This window comes from Schistocerca serialis, chromosome 8 (genome assembly GCF_023864345.2).
Source record: "Schistocerca serialis cubense isolate TAMUIC-IGC-003099 chromosome 8, iqSchSeri2.2, whole genome shotgun sequence".
Taxonomy (NCBI): domain Eukaryota; kingdom Metazoa; phylum Arthropoda; class Insecta; order Orthoptera; family Acrididae; genus Schistocerca; species Schistocerca serialis.
Window position 1 is genome coordinate 93,175,745 of NC_064645.1, and position 15,732 is coordinate 93,191,476.

A 15,732-nucleotide genomic window follows, 5' to 3' on the forward strand; every position below is an offset into this window, starting at 1 on the left:
TCCGATATAGCTCTCACCTTTTGTGGGTCTGGCCGCACACCTTCGTTTGACACAATGTACCCAAGTATTTTGATTTCTTTTGCTCCAAAGAGACACTCTCTTGGATTAAGTTTCAGTCTGGCTTGTTGGAAACACTTAAGAACGGCCCTCAGTCTTTTTATGTGTTCATCAAATGTCTCTGAGAATACTATAATGTCATCTAAATTACAAAGACACATCGTCCACTTCAGGTGCCTTAGAAGACTATCCATCATTCGTTCAAAAGTTGCTGGTGCATTACACAAACCAAACAGCATTACCTTAAACTCATACAGGCACTCATGGGTGATGAATGCAGTTTTCTTACGATCAGCCTCATCTATTCGATTTGCCAGTATCCCAAGTACAGTTGAGAAAAACTTAGCCTCCTTCAGAAAATATAGCGTATCGTCAATTCGTGGAAGAGGGAAACGTCCTTTTTAGTTATCTTATTAAGCTTCCTGTAATCAATACAAAAGCCGGCCGCGGTGGCCGTGCGGTTCTAGGCGCTCCAGACCGGAGCCGCGCTGCTGCTACGGTCGCAGGTTCGAATCCTGCCTCGGGCATGGGTGTGTTTGATGTCCTTAGGTTAGTTAGGTTTAAGTAGTTCTAAGTTCTAGGGGGACTGATGACCACAGCAGTTGAGTCCCATAGTGCTCAGGGCCATTTGAACCAATCAATACAAAAGAGCCAACTGCCATCTTTCTTCCTGACGGGGATCACTGGTGACGACCATGCGCCCTGCAGAGGCTGAATGATGTCATTCTTCATCATTTTCTCTACCTCGTAGCGAATTATTCGACGTTGTCTTGCTGACACATGGTATGCTCTCCGGCTTATTGGTTGATGGTCTCCAGTGCTAATCCGGTTGTTCACTGTCGATTTGTCTAATTTACTCTCCACCAGTGGATTGAAGCATTCAGAGAACTCTTGAAGAATGGCAAGTAGCTTCTTCTGTTGTCCCTTCGTGAGACCAGGTGATAGTAGAGCTAGAAGATCTTGTCTGGTAGTGGTAGCGCTAATTTCGCCCACAGACTGGTCATGGGAGGTTTCTATGATGCTCAGCTGTTCTTCAATTAACGGATCAGCATTTGCTACGCGCATGTGTCTTGGAAGGATCTGCGGTTCTCGGCGGCAGTTGACTATCCACAATTCACTGAATCCGTTCTTAAACGAGGCGACAGAGGCTGGGATGACCAAGTTATTCTTCAGTGGTATGCTTCACTGACATTCCACAACAAGATCCATGGGTTGATGCATGGCCTAACAACCCTACCACAACAAAGATCAAAAATTAATTATGATTGTAGTGTTGTTCACGCTGCTAAATATTGCATTTTCGGGCAACAACAAAGTTATATTATGTGGCAGGTGTCATTAGAGGACAGTTAATAAAGTCATTTCTTGAAATAATGGATAAACTAGGCACTCATCTTTTCGTGTTTCCCACGCTGTTCTCGTTATGAACTCATGGCTCAATCGTCGAAAATCTAGGTAGTGATGATTCCAAACTCGGATGCAAAGAGGCCTAGGTGTTGTTCTGCGATATTCAAAAGTTTTATAGATGTGTTTCATAAACCATTCTTGAAGATTAAACTTTTGCAAGTTAGGACAATGGTGATATAAAAAAGTAATCATCACTCCAAATTTAAGTTACGCTTGACTCTCTAATACCCTCTTACGCGCCCAAAAATCAGAGTTACAAGTACGTCAATGATCATAGTGACAAAAGAAAGAATACACATAAAATAATATCATTGCAATATATACATATCGATGTATCGAAGTACCTCTACAGTAATGAAATCAGATCTGAATGTTGTCACAGAAATATGTTAACTATTTTACAGAAATACAGTAGAATATTGCTGGTATCGAGAGGTTGAGGTGAGGTGCCGTAATGGTTACGTAATTCAAGTACCATTACAATGGCATGACACGTGACAGTTACCTTTCTAGCGCTGACTGCAGGAATGATCACTTCATCCAGCACACATAGTCTCCACACACTCGGATGCGCATCTTTCTGTCCACAGTATCTCATTCCGTCTAACATAATCTTCGAGCGACCACAATCTATAACTGCCTGAGAATCTTTCAGAAAGTCCCACCCGAGAATGACGTCATGACTACACTACGATGTATTCTAAGGGCTGTGTATGGCCACTTATACCCACATGAATGGTACATATTCCTGTAGGTTTTACATATTTCCCATTAACCACCCTTAGCAGAGTTGTTTTGCTGTCGACGAATACGGTTTTCTGCACCTGGCGACGGTACTTCTTCGAAATGACTGAATATCATGCTCCAGAGTCCACAAGAGCTTGGGCTGGTCGGTCATCCATGAGGACATCGTCGTAGTTTCCTATCATCTTTGTTGTGGTCGACGGAGGAGGATTTTTCTCTTCGGCGGCCTCACCTCCAAGCAAGGTCGCACCCTTTAGTTTTCCAGTTGCGGTGGCTAGGTGATCGGCTGGAGCTTCTAAACGGCGATGGAGACCTTGGTCGGCGTGTTGGGGAGCGTCCCCTCCAGCGACTAGCTACGTCGTCCTGCACCCACATCTTCTTGTTCATCTTCGTCGTTCGGGAGTTGCCGTCGGCTAAGATCGGTCTGCTGCCTTCTGGCGCGGGCGTCATCAAATACCCGCCCCTTTATCGACAATAGCGCACCACATGTCCCGGTCGTCCGCAGTGGAAACATACTGGTTGGTTCTCCTGGGTCCTCCAGAAGTCAGTCTTCCTTGGTACCCAAACAGGTTCCTCATGCGGCGTTATAGGAACGTAACTTCGCCTGGGTCTCGACTTTTTCACCGTTTTAAAGGAAAATGAAGAACGAGAGATTGGGCTCAATGTCTGTTCCACTTCCTGCCTTATGACCTCTTGAAGCGTCTCGGTTTTTTGCTCGCTGCGCAATCCAAGTGCCTTCTGAACTTCCTCTCTCACTATCTGACGAAGAACACTTGTGAAATCAGTTTCTTCCTACATCACAGACATCGATACGACGTTTGGAAGCCGTTCAAACTTCTTGCGTGTAATTCTTTTTTAATGCATTGTCTCGATATACTGGCACCATTTTATGAAGTCGTTTGCTGTCGAAACCTCCTCCACGAGGAGGGCTTGATACATGGCCTCGGCAACACCCTTCATGAGATGTGCAACCTTATCTTCCTCCTCCAGTCTAGGATCCACAGTTTTACACAGTTCCAAGACGTCTTGAAAGTAGGATGCTGTAGTTTCTCCTGGACGCTGTTCCCTGCCCTTTATCTTCAGCCTTGCACTTCTGTCGTTGCGTGTCGCCGAAATACTTGCGCAGTTCCGCCTGGAATACTTCCCAGCTTGTGAAATTCTCCTCGTTGTATTCATACGATTGCTTGGCAGTGCCCTCCAAGTAGAAAAATGCGTTAGCTAAACACAAGGTGTCATCCCATTTGTTAAATTTGGCTATACGCTCATATACCGTCAGCCACTTGTTTGGAACTTGACCATCGTCACCAGAGAACCCGGAAGGATGTCTCATGTGGTGGCAAACCGTTGCTGTCATCGTAACGTCCTCTTCTTCTTCGTCTCCGGTAGATTGCGATCTGCTGGATATGGCTCGAACTTGGGTTTTTCGCCACGTAAACGGCGGCTCTGTCGTGGCCTGATGGGAGCCACTGTGTCGTCGATAATGTGTGCTATCACAAGTTCCAATACCCACCGCCTCCACCAGAATAATGTCGCGTAGAAGAAGGTGTAATTAGATGAATGACGAACACTACTTCACTTAACGAAGGTTTATTCAGCACACGCGTATACAAGACCGCGGAGCGAACGGCCTCCGGCCAGAACACATACAGTATATATACAGCTACAGAACATTAAAGTACAATGGTTCTTGACAATTGTGGATACTTCTAGGATGTACTCGAACCGAATATAGAAATTAAAATTGTGCAGTCCAGGTAACACTACACCACGGTGCTACTCAGCTTCTTCTGCGAAAATACATATAATGAAATCAGTTAAAAAATGTTAATTAAGTCTACAAACATATTTTAGACTATTAAGCGTACATTGGTATTTCTTGCAGTGAGCAGAGACAACAGACAATTCCAAATTCCAACCTCTCAGTGCTCCATCTCGCTTCGAGATCTCTCTCTCTCTCTCTCTCTCTCTCTCTCTCTCTCTCTCTCTCTCGCTATCTATCTATCTATCCATTTCTATCTCCATCTCTGTCTCCCGCTCTTCGCATCCAAAGCTTCCAGCTTCCCAGACATGAACATTATTCAGCATATCTGGGATGCCTTGCAACGTGCTGTTCAGAAGAGATCTCCACCTCCTCGTACTGTTACAGATTTATGGGCAGCCCTGCAGGGTTCATAGTGTCAGTCCCCTCCAGCAATACTTCAGAAATTAGTATATTCCATGCCACGTCACGCTGAGCACTTTTGCGTGCTCGCGGGGGCCCTACACGATATTAGGCAGGTGCAGTAGTTTCTTTGGCTCTTCAGTGTATCTACACTAGCTGATCAGAAGTATCCGGACACCTATTAGTTGCATTACTGTGTGGTGTGTCCACCCTTCGTCTTTATGAGGGCTTGAACTCTGCTATGGACAATGATATATCTGAATGTCAGGGCAGGAATCGTTGCCAATTCTTCATCGAAAACCGAGTCCGCGTCGATAGCTGCGTGGTCAGCGCGGCAGACTGCCATGCCAAGGGGCCTGGTTTCGATTTCCGGCTGGGTCGGAGATTTTCTCCGCTCCGGCACTGGGTGTTGTGTTGTCTTCATCATCATCATCTGATCCCCAGCGACACGCATTTCGCCGAAGTGGCGTCAACTAAAAATATTTACTCCAGGTGACTGGCCTATCCGACAGGAGGCAATAGCCACACGACATTTCCATTTCCATCGAGAGCCGAAATCAGAGAAGGTAAGAACGTCCGACGCTGGGGTCTGCAGTGGATTCAACATTCTAATCCATCTCGAAGGTGTGATTCTTGAGTTTCTCCCGGCGTATTTGATAATCAAAATATCCACGGGTATGCTGCCGGTCTATAGTGTCCAACGGGCACAATATTTCGGCGATCAAACATGTCGCCATCATCAGGTGAACTGACGGACTGAGCTCCTGTGAACGTGCCGGCACGGAGATCCGTACGCTATGGCTGCTCAGAGGCAACTGGGTTCGGTCGCGGCGGCGGCCGTTTTAAATACCCTCCGCCCGCGGCGCGCTCCCTCCGCCGTCCGCGCCCAGCGCCACGGTCGCGCGGTGGAACAGATTGCGACGGCGTCTGAAATGACGTCGGTGTGATGGCTCTGTCCGCCGTGGTCGTCACAACTATACGTCTGCTCGATTTACTCTTGATTAACCCGATCGCTGGGTCCCAAGCCTTGCTAAGATTATAGCCACAGTCACGGTTTATGAGGTCGTCATTGGTGCGAATTTCGATGGCCTCTCTAACAACGCTGTCCCAGTATCTCGACGTCTGTACCAGAATCCTCGTGCGGTCATACTCCATGGCGTGATTTTCCGACAAACAATGTTCAGCGACCGCCGACTTGCTCGGATACATCAGTCGAGTGTGCCTCTGGTGTTCACGGCATCGATCCTCGACGGTACGCATCGTCTGACCAATATACGACTTGCCACATTGACACGGAATCTGGTACACGCCGGCCTTCCTCAAACCGAGATCATCTTTGGCGCTCCCCACCAGTGCACGAGTTTTATTTGGAGGACAAAACACAGTTCCGACCCGGTGTTTCTTTAGAATGCGGGCGATTTTTCCCGAGAGTGCGCCTGTGTATGGAATAAATGCAGTGCCTACCTCCTCCCTCGTGACTTCATCCATCTCAACAGGTTGTGCTGCAGTGGTTGGGCGGAGAGCACGTTGAATCTGCCACTCTGAGTACCCATTTTTTCGAAATACAGTTCTCAGATGTTCCAATTCCTGGGGTAGACTCTCTGCGTCAGAGATAGTGCGCGCCCTATGTACTAGAGTTTTAAGTACCCCATTCCTCTGTGAAGGGTGGTGGCAGCTGTCTGCATGCAAATACAGATCAGTGTGCGTAGCCTTCCGATACACCCCATGACCTAGAGTGCCGTCAGCCCTTCTCTTGACCAAGACGTCAAGGAAAGGTAATTTACCCTCCGTTTCAGTCTCCATAGTGAATTTGATGTTGGGGTGTATGGAGTTTAGATGTGTAAGGAAGTCAAGGAGTTTATCCATACCATGTGGCCAGATGACGAACGTGTCGTCAACGTAACGGAAAAAGCAAGTAGGTTTCCATACGGATGACGACAGGGCTTCCTCCTCGAAGTTCTCCATGTACAAATTCGCTACCACCGGTGAGAGTGGGCTACCCATGGCGACTCCCTCCGTTTGTTCGTAGTATTCTCCATTAAAAAGAAAATACGTGGAAGTCAAGACATGCCTAAAAAGTTCAGTGGTCTTCTCGTCAAACTTCTGACTAATCAATTCTAGTGACTCTCGCAGGGGCACCCTCGTAAACAAGGAAACGACGTCAAAACTCACCATGATATCTGACTCATCCAACCTGAAGCTATCAAGGCGTTTAACAAAATCCACGGAATTACGGATGTGATGAGGGCATTTACCCACATAAGGACTTAATATTCCCGTCAGGTATTTGGCCAACAAATATGTAGGTGCCCTGATGTTGCTGACAATGGGGCGTAATGGTACCCCCTCTTTGTGAGCCTTCGGGAGTCCATATAGTCTAGGCGGTACCGGACCTTGGGGTAACAATTTCTTAGCGTCACCCTCCGGTAAATTTGCGTCCTTGAGAAGCGCCCTCGTCTTGTTCTCCACCTTCTTTGTAGGGTCAACGCTGATCTTCCGGTAGGAATCGTCATTTAGCAGGCTCTGCATCTTATCAGTGTAGTCCTTATGGGAGACAACAACTGTAGCATTGCCTTTGTCAGCCGGTAAGACAACAATTTCAGAGCGCTCCCTCAGATCACGAATGGCCGCCCTCTCTTTACTGCTGATATTTGACTTCATCGGCTTGGATTTCGTCAACGCACGACAAGTTTCACGACGTATTTCCTCGGCTGATTCTGGTGGAAGTCGAGCTGCAACCTGTTCAACAGCACTAACAATTTCTGCGACCGGAGTGAACTTGGTGGTGGGAGCGAAGTTGAGACCTTTCTGCAAAACCGAGACCGCATCATCACTCAACACCATGCCACTCAAATTGATGACAGTCTTGCACGGAACCTGCAGGGATGGTTTGTCAAGGAGACGTGAGAACTTAGCTGTTTGACGTCCCGTAGCCTTCTTATGGGCGGAATCAGCTGACACCCAGGTGACACCATCAATCCAATCCCAGGAACAAGAAGTGAACTTACTAGCCAGTTGCAAATGTAGTTTGAGTAATTCCTGTGAGATAAACTCAAGGCTCCGGCGGGTGAATTGCACTCTCTCACGTACCAATGCGAGGCTGGCTCGTTTCTTGATTCTCTTAGCTGCTGCAGAATCGATGTGATGCATAACCTTAGCAAAATTTGGGACAACATTCTCGGAACGACATCTCTTTAGAAAGGCAAGAGTACTTAGCAAACGACATCTACGGTGGCGCAACTTTTCAAATTTCTACATGCTGCGATACATCTCCTCCCCGTAAAGGTGTATGATGTGATTCTTGAGTTTCTCCCGGCGTATTTGATAATCAAAATATCCACGGGTATGCTGCCGGTCTATAGTGTCCAACGGGCACAATATTTCGGCGATCAAACATGTCGCCATCATCAGGTGAACTGACGGACTGACGAAATCCAAGCCGATGAAGTCAAATATCAGCAGTAAAGAGAGGGCGGCCATTCGTGATCTGAGGGAGCGCTCTGAAATTGTTGTCTTACCGGCTGACAAAGGCAATGCTACAGTTGTTGTCTCCCATAAGGACTACACTGATAAGATGCAGAGCCTGCTAAATGACGATTCCTACCGGAAGATCAGCGTTGACCCTACAAAGAAGGTGGAGAACAAGACGAGGGCGCTTCTCAAGGACGCAGATTTACCGGAGGGTGACGCTAAGAAATTGTTACCCCAAGGTCCGGTACCGCCTAGACTATATGGACTCCCGAAGGTTCACAAAGAGGGGGTACCATTACGCCCCATTGTCAGCAACATCAGGGCACCTACATATTTGTTGGCCAAATACCTGACGGGAATATTAAGTCCTTATGTGGGTAAATGCCCTCATCACATCCGTAATTCCGTGGATTTTGTTAAACGCCTTGATAGCTTCAGGTTGGATGAGTCAGATATCATGGTGAGTTTTGACGTCGTTTCCTTGTTTACGAGGGTGCCCCTGCGAGAGTCACTAGAATTGATTAGTCAGAAGTTTGACGAGAAGACCACTGAACTTTTTAGGCATGTCTTGACTTCCACGTATTTTCTTTTTAATGTAGAATACTACGAACAAACGGAGGGAGTCGCCATGGGTAGCCCACTCTCACCGGTGGTAGCGAATTTGTACATGGAGAACTTCGAGGAGGAAGCCCTGTCGTCATCCGTATGGAAACCTACTTGCTTTTTCCGTTACGTTGACGACACGTTCGTCATCTGGCCACATGGTATGGATAAACTCCTTGACTTCCTTACACATCTAAACTCCATACACCCCAACATCAAATTCACTATGGAGACTGAAACGGAGGGTAAATTACCTTTCCTTGACGTCTTGGTCAAGAGAAGGGCTGACGGCACTCTAGGTCATGGGGTGTATCGGAAGGCTACGCACACTGATCTGTATTTGCATGCAGACAGCTGCCACCACCCTTCACAGAGGAATGGGGTACTTAAAACTCTAGTACATAGGGCGCGCACTATCTCTGACGCAGAGAGTCTACCCCAGGAATTGGAACATCTGAGAACTGTATTTCGAAAAAATGGGTACTCAGAGTGGCAGATTCAACGTGCTCTCCGCCCAACCACTGCAGCACAACCTGTTGAGATGGATGAAGTCACGAGGGAGGAGGTAGGCACTGCATTTATTCCATACACAGGCGCACTCTCGGGAAAAATCGCCCGCATTCTAAAGAAACACCGGGTCGGAACTGTGTTTTGTCCTCCAAATAAAACTCGTGCACTGGTGGGGAGCGCCAAAGATGATCTCGGTTTGAGGAAGGCCGGCGTGTACCAGATTCCGTGTCAATGTGGCAAGTCGTATATTGGTCAGACGATGCGTACCGTCGAGGATCGATGCCGTGAACACCAGAGGCACACTCGACTGATGTATCCGAGCAAGTCGGCGGTCGCTGAACATTGTTTGTCGGAAAATCACGCCATGGAGTATGACCGCACGAGGATTCTGGTACAGACGTCGAGATACTGGGACAGCGTTGTTAGAGAGGCCATCGAAATTCGCACCAATGACGACCTCATAAACCGTGACTGTGGCTATAATCTTAGCAAGGCTTGGGACCCAGCGATCGGGTTAATCAAGAGTAAATCGAGCAGACGTATAGTTGTGACGACCACGGCGGACAGAGCCATCACACCGACGTCATTTCAGACGCCGTCGCAATCTGTTCCACCGCGCGACCGTGGCGCTGGGCGCGGACGGCGGAGGGAGCGCGCCGCGGGCGGAGGGTATTTAAATCGGCCGCCGCCGCGACCGAACCCAGTTGCCTCTGAGCAGCCATAGCGTACGGATCTCCGTGCCGGCACGTTCACAGGAGCTCAGTCCGTCAGTTCACCTGATGATGGCGACATGTTTGATCGCCGAAATATTGTGCCCGTTGGACACTATAGACCGGCAGCATACCCGTGGATATTTTGATCATCTCGAAGGTGTTCCATTGGATTCGGGTCGGTATTCTGGGCAGAGCAGACAATTTCAGGAATGTTATTGTCCAGAAAACATTGCCTCAACACATGTGCTGCTTTATGACAGTGTGGATTGTCATGCCACTGCAAGCTTTCAACATCTCCGACCTTTTGATCAATTTCGTGCAGCATGCGATGCTATAAAATCTGTTGATTTCCTTCTGCATTTAGTCTTTGCTTTAGTGCGATAAGGGGAAGGCCGGCCGGGGTGACCGAGCGGTTCTAGACGGTACAGTCTGGAACCGCGCGACCGCTACGGTCGCAGGCTCGAATCCTGCCTCGGGCATGGATGTGTGTGATGTCGTTAGGTTACTTAGGTTTAAGTAGTTCTAACTTCTAGGGGACTGATGACCTCAGAAGTTAAGTCCCATAGTGCTCATAGCCATTTGAACCATTTGATAAGGGCAACATACTCTGACCACGAAAACCACCCTCTTACCACAACACCACGTCCTCCATATTTCACTGTTGGCATGGCAGATGATGGCTTCAAATGTTCTTCAGGAATTCGACAAAACCAAACAGTTCCATCGGATTGCCACAGGATACAGCGGATTTCATCACTCCAAGTCACTCATTTACAGTCACCCACCCTCTCCACCACCTGAATCTTTGCTTAGCGTTGGCTGAAGCAATGAATGACCTATGAGGAGTTGCTTCACCTCTGTATGCCATCCTTTTCATCCCCGTACGCACAGTTGTTGTGCTGGCTCGACTGTTGGAACTGACGAGTTATTCTTTCCGCTGATTTCGTGAGCAATTTTTTACAAGCGACTTACGCATTGCTCGACGGTCTGTGTCCGTCAGTACACAAGGACTGTCTGGTCTCGATTTAGCTGTGATTGTACTTTCGCATTTCCACTTGAGATTCAAATCACCAGCAGTGGACTAGGGTGGCTTTGGAAGGATTGAGGTGCGCCTGATACATTTTGTTACTCAGACCACTCCAGGTTCGAAATCACTGAGCCCTGGTGTCCGCACTGTTCTGCTGTTACTACCTTTATACACACAACAGAAACCCCCTTCCCCCCCCCCCCCCCAAGCCTCCTGCTATATTGGCAGAACAACCCCTCGTGTTATTTGAGATGTGTGCTTGAGCAACGTACTGTTGGAAAGAGCAAACTCTCGAGTTGTACGTGGTTCCTGCTAGGTAGCAGCAATGTGCGCCCCCTGCACTTCCAGTAAAAACGGCATCGGGACAACAGAAAGCGTTTTGTGTTCCGCGTTTTGCGCAGTGCAGGTCAGTAATAACTGTATGGCATGACTTTCGTGCTAGGGCCTCCTACAGCACCGGGCGTTACACGACGGCATGAACGATTCCGAGAAACATGTTGTTTGTGTGAAGGCAAATCGCCGGGCCGTCCCCGAGTGTATGACACGGACGTCGAACACATCCGCCGTAGTTTCACAAGGAGTCCTCAGAAATCCGTTCGCCTTGCAGCTCGACAGCTCAACATGCCCCCGATGTCCGTCTGGCGTGTGTTGCGTCGACTTTTATCCACGAAACCATACCAAATTCAGCTACTGCAAGCTCTTCGTGAAGGTGACAAACAACAACGTGTGGAGTTCTGTAATTTCGTTCTTGGCAAGATGGAGGATGACAGTTTTCTTCCACGCTTAGTGTTTAGTGACGAGGTAACATTCCATTTAAATGGAAAAGTAAACCGCCATAATGTGAGAATATGGGGTACAGAACAACAACATGAAGTTGAACAACATGAGAGGGACTCTCAAAAATTTAATGTGATTTGTGCAGTTTCGCGGGAAAAGTTGTGCGGTCCATTTTTGTTTGCCGAGAACAGTGTTTCAGGAAGCACATATCTCGATTTGCTTGAGAACTTTCTTGTTCCGCAGTTAGAGGATGATTGTTACGACTTCATTTAGCAACAGAGTGAGACACCGCCACACTGGCATTTGGAAGTGCGGGAATTTTTAACTCAAGGATTACTGATCGATGGGTCGGTCGCACTGGACCACATGATTCAACCTTACATTACTGGCTTCTAATGTCACCGGACCTGACGCATGTGATTATTTCTTGTGGGGGTTTATAAAACACTTTGTTTATGTACCCCCATTACAAACAACAATGAATGAACTGAGACAGGGCATAACAGCAGTTGTGGAAGCTTTAACTCGGGACATGCTCGCTGCAGTGTGCGAACAATTTGAATACCGCATTGACATATGCCGTGCATCTCAAGGCGCGAATATTGAACACCTACGAAAAGGTATGAATAAAAACTCTTTGAGTTTCCCGCTGTAATCTCCTCCCCTCCTTCCTGATTGCATCTGTTGTCCACATTAAACAATATCCAGTCCAAGTAATTAATAAGTAAAGTCTTTTATGAATATTTGAGAAGAGCGAAGCTTACAATAAACTGTCAAGTTTACCTAGCTTGTCACGGTGAGATGGGTCCAGTTCTTCTTGTCTAGGGGTCTGATTCTTGAAGCTGAAAATCTCACATTAGGTCCTCACGATTGGTTTGAACTAAATAAAATTTAAGATAGTTGTTGCAGCGTTTTGTACGTAAATATATTTTCTCACATTTTATTGCATCATACAGTATTTTTATTTTTCACATTAACAAAGACGAAATTCCATTGCTCGCAGAGAAATACAAAAATACGTCCGATCACATCAGAGGCAAGCTTACGACTCCCACACTGCGGAAAAAACAATATTCCAAAGGGTTCACAATTTTTCTTAACAAATGAGTTTCTATTAATTTCCATTGCGTTATTAATTTAGATTGTTATTTCATAAATTATTCCAGAAATAAATATAGTAAACAGTATAGGATTGCGTAATTAATAACAGAAACTTAACAGAATTTTAACTGTACATTCAGGACTACAACTGATCAATTATAACATCGAAACTAAAATATTTTATGAAGTAATTCCTTTTCATAAATTTTACCTTGAAATATTACATACCGTACTGTGTGTAAAATTATATGAAAGTTTTCAGAAAAGCAACTGAGATAATATTGACCTGTCCAAAATTCGAAAAATGATACTGATATCGACAACTACTGTTGAGGAAAAGTAATAATAGAGGAGGGTTTCCCGTTAAACCGTTCATCGAAAAACAAAATTCATTTTATATATACCGGGTGATCAAAAAGTCAGTATTAATTTGAAAACTTAATAAACGCCGGAATTATTCCGTGATTTATTCAGTTTTCAAATTTATACTGACATTTTGCTCACCCGGTTTATTAGGTTCAGGAATGTAGACGTCTCAAATCGGAAGATTCCTTTTGGTACACCCCGTATTTGTGCATGTGCGAATTGAGAGCAGCCACTTTGTTGCTACCAGCTATCCCCCCCCCCCCCGCCCCCCCCCCCCCACACACACAGAGGTATAATACACAATTAAGAACAAAACAGTAAACAGGGATGATTAATAGTGTTAGAAGGAGTACGTTGCTTGTGTTAAGTGATGGGAAGCTCATATTCGAACTGCAAGTTAAAACCATCTTCAACCGATAGGCTGTGGAGGAGTTGGCCGTCCGTGCCTTACGGAATGCAGCTTTATAGCCGCCAACTGGTGACTGATGTCGCCGTATAAGTCAGCCCCCTCCCTCCCTCCCTCCCATTCCCCTCTCCACCTTCCCCACAACCCCCTCCCAGGACCCAGCGCCGGGTGGCGCCTGGCGACTCCAGCCACGGCCAGCAGTGCTCGATGATCGCTACTGACGCACTTTGTGCTGCGTGAGGCGGTGCTTGCTGCGTGCGGCGAGTGCGTGACCGGCGGGCGTCTCGGCTTGTAGCGGCTGCCGCCACGGCTGCCATCGATCGTCTCGAGGCGGGACCGTTTCTTCCCAGAGCTTCCAGCGCCTCAGCTCCACCTGCTTTTATACACTCACTCTGAAGAGCGAACTCGTCTTTACCAGAGACGAGGTGGTATCGTCGGGTCTGCCGTAGGGACGTGTGCTAACGACGCTTTTTTTCTCTGTCAACACAAAATACCCTGCGGCAGAGTACAGATATACGAGGTGCGACAATAAAGTAATGAGACTGATTTTCTTTGCAAGATGTGGCAACCCTGCAGACATGTGTAGGCACAATATCTTTGACCTTGGTCTATAAGCTGCTTCTAGTCCAAGTGGCACATCGATGCAACTGCTCAGTCGTGAGTTGTGCTGTAATAAGTGAACCATAGGACGCCTAAGGGGTGGGGGGTGGGGGGTTAGCTGAACCCACAATTTTTTTATGTCCCCTGCTTTTGCCCAAGTAACTTTCATACTACATATTCCCTTTGAGTTATTATTTGTTGGCTATATTATGAAACATTAGTGTCAATATATTTTATAGAAAATTCCTGCTTTGAAAGAAAAAATAAATAAACTTATTATGAGTCCAACACCCGTCCCCCCCTTAGGCTTCCATGCTTTTCCCTTAGTAGTATTTCATATTTCTCATCTCTACAACAATGCAAGTTAGTTTCTTGTTGGTTGGTATTCTTGATATTCACAACAATCGGTTTACTTTGAGAGGAAGTGATTGTTGATGTGAATCAGCTGTTATTTATCTTGTAAACTTGCAGTGAGTTAGTGCAGTTCCCTACTGTTCACACCCAAACTTAGAAATGACTAAAAGAATACGTGACTCGTCTTTAGAAAGAGTTCTGAACGAAATTTTAGGTGAAGATTCTGACTCGGGGAGTGAAAGTGAATATGAGGACGGTGTTATGGAGTATGATTCAGATCGGGAAAGTTATGTGGATCTTAGAGAAAATGAAGACAGCGCAGCTTCAGGCAGTGGCCATCAGGATGTTACTGTGGCCAAGTTTCGAAGAAGGTACGTAACCACAAAGCCTAGAATTCCTCGGAGGTATGTTGCTAATATAGTAAGAGAGCAGGCAGGAGTAACTTCAGCTGGTGTTTGCCATTCACCTGGAGAAGCCTTGAAGTTACTTCTTACGCCTGACATCATGGATGTTATAGTAAAACATTCAAATGAAGAGGCAGTTAGGCGAAATGTTACTTTGACTAATGAGAAACAATTGTATGCCTTTATAGGATTCCTGATACTTATGGGGGCTAATAATGACAATTCTGTCAGTGTACACAATCTTTTGTCAGACCTAATGGGTCGGCCAGTTTACAAGGGTATAATGGCAAGAGAACGTTTCAAGGAACTTATTGCAATCATAAGGTTTGATGACAAAAGTACCCGCCAGCTAAGAAGGGAAGCAGAAAAGTTCACAGCAGTCCTTGATGTTTTCAACAAAGTGAATGATAAGTTTCCACTACTGTATAAAGCAGGGGTCCACCTCACCATTGATGAGATGCGCAACTTGTTTAGAGGGCTCTGGAACTAGTGAAATTGCAGGTAGAAGAAAGAAGTACCAATGCAAGAGGTTTATCTAACCAAATTGTTCAATCAATGGAGACTATTCTACAAAAGAAAATCGAAGAAGTGACAAGAGAAGCACGTCAGCCTCCTGTAGGGAAAGGTCGGTGCAATATTTGTGTAAGAGAAGCTAAAACAAAGAAGCAGAAGTACAACAATCTAAGTAAACCAAAACAATATTGTGAACAGTGTCATAAACATGTGTGTAACACACATTCAGAAAAAATTGTGAAGTGTGTCTCTTGCCTTGCAGTTGAGGACTAAGAGTAGTCTATTGTATATGAATACATCTGTATTTTGTATTGTAATATGTCAATTTTTTATTCACTCAATTCAATATTTATAACAATTAACAACATTTATAAAGCGATGCCTTAGTTAAAATACATAAACCATTTTGAAAGTTGTAATCTTTTGACAGTAAACTTATTTAATACCCGTGGATTCGCCGACCCCCCCCCCCCCCCCCCTTAGGCATCCAAGTTAGAAAAAAAGGCTTCGGCGTCCTA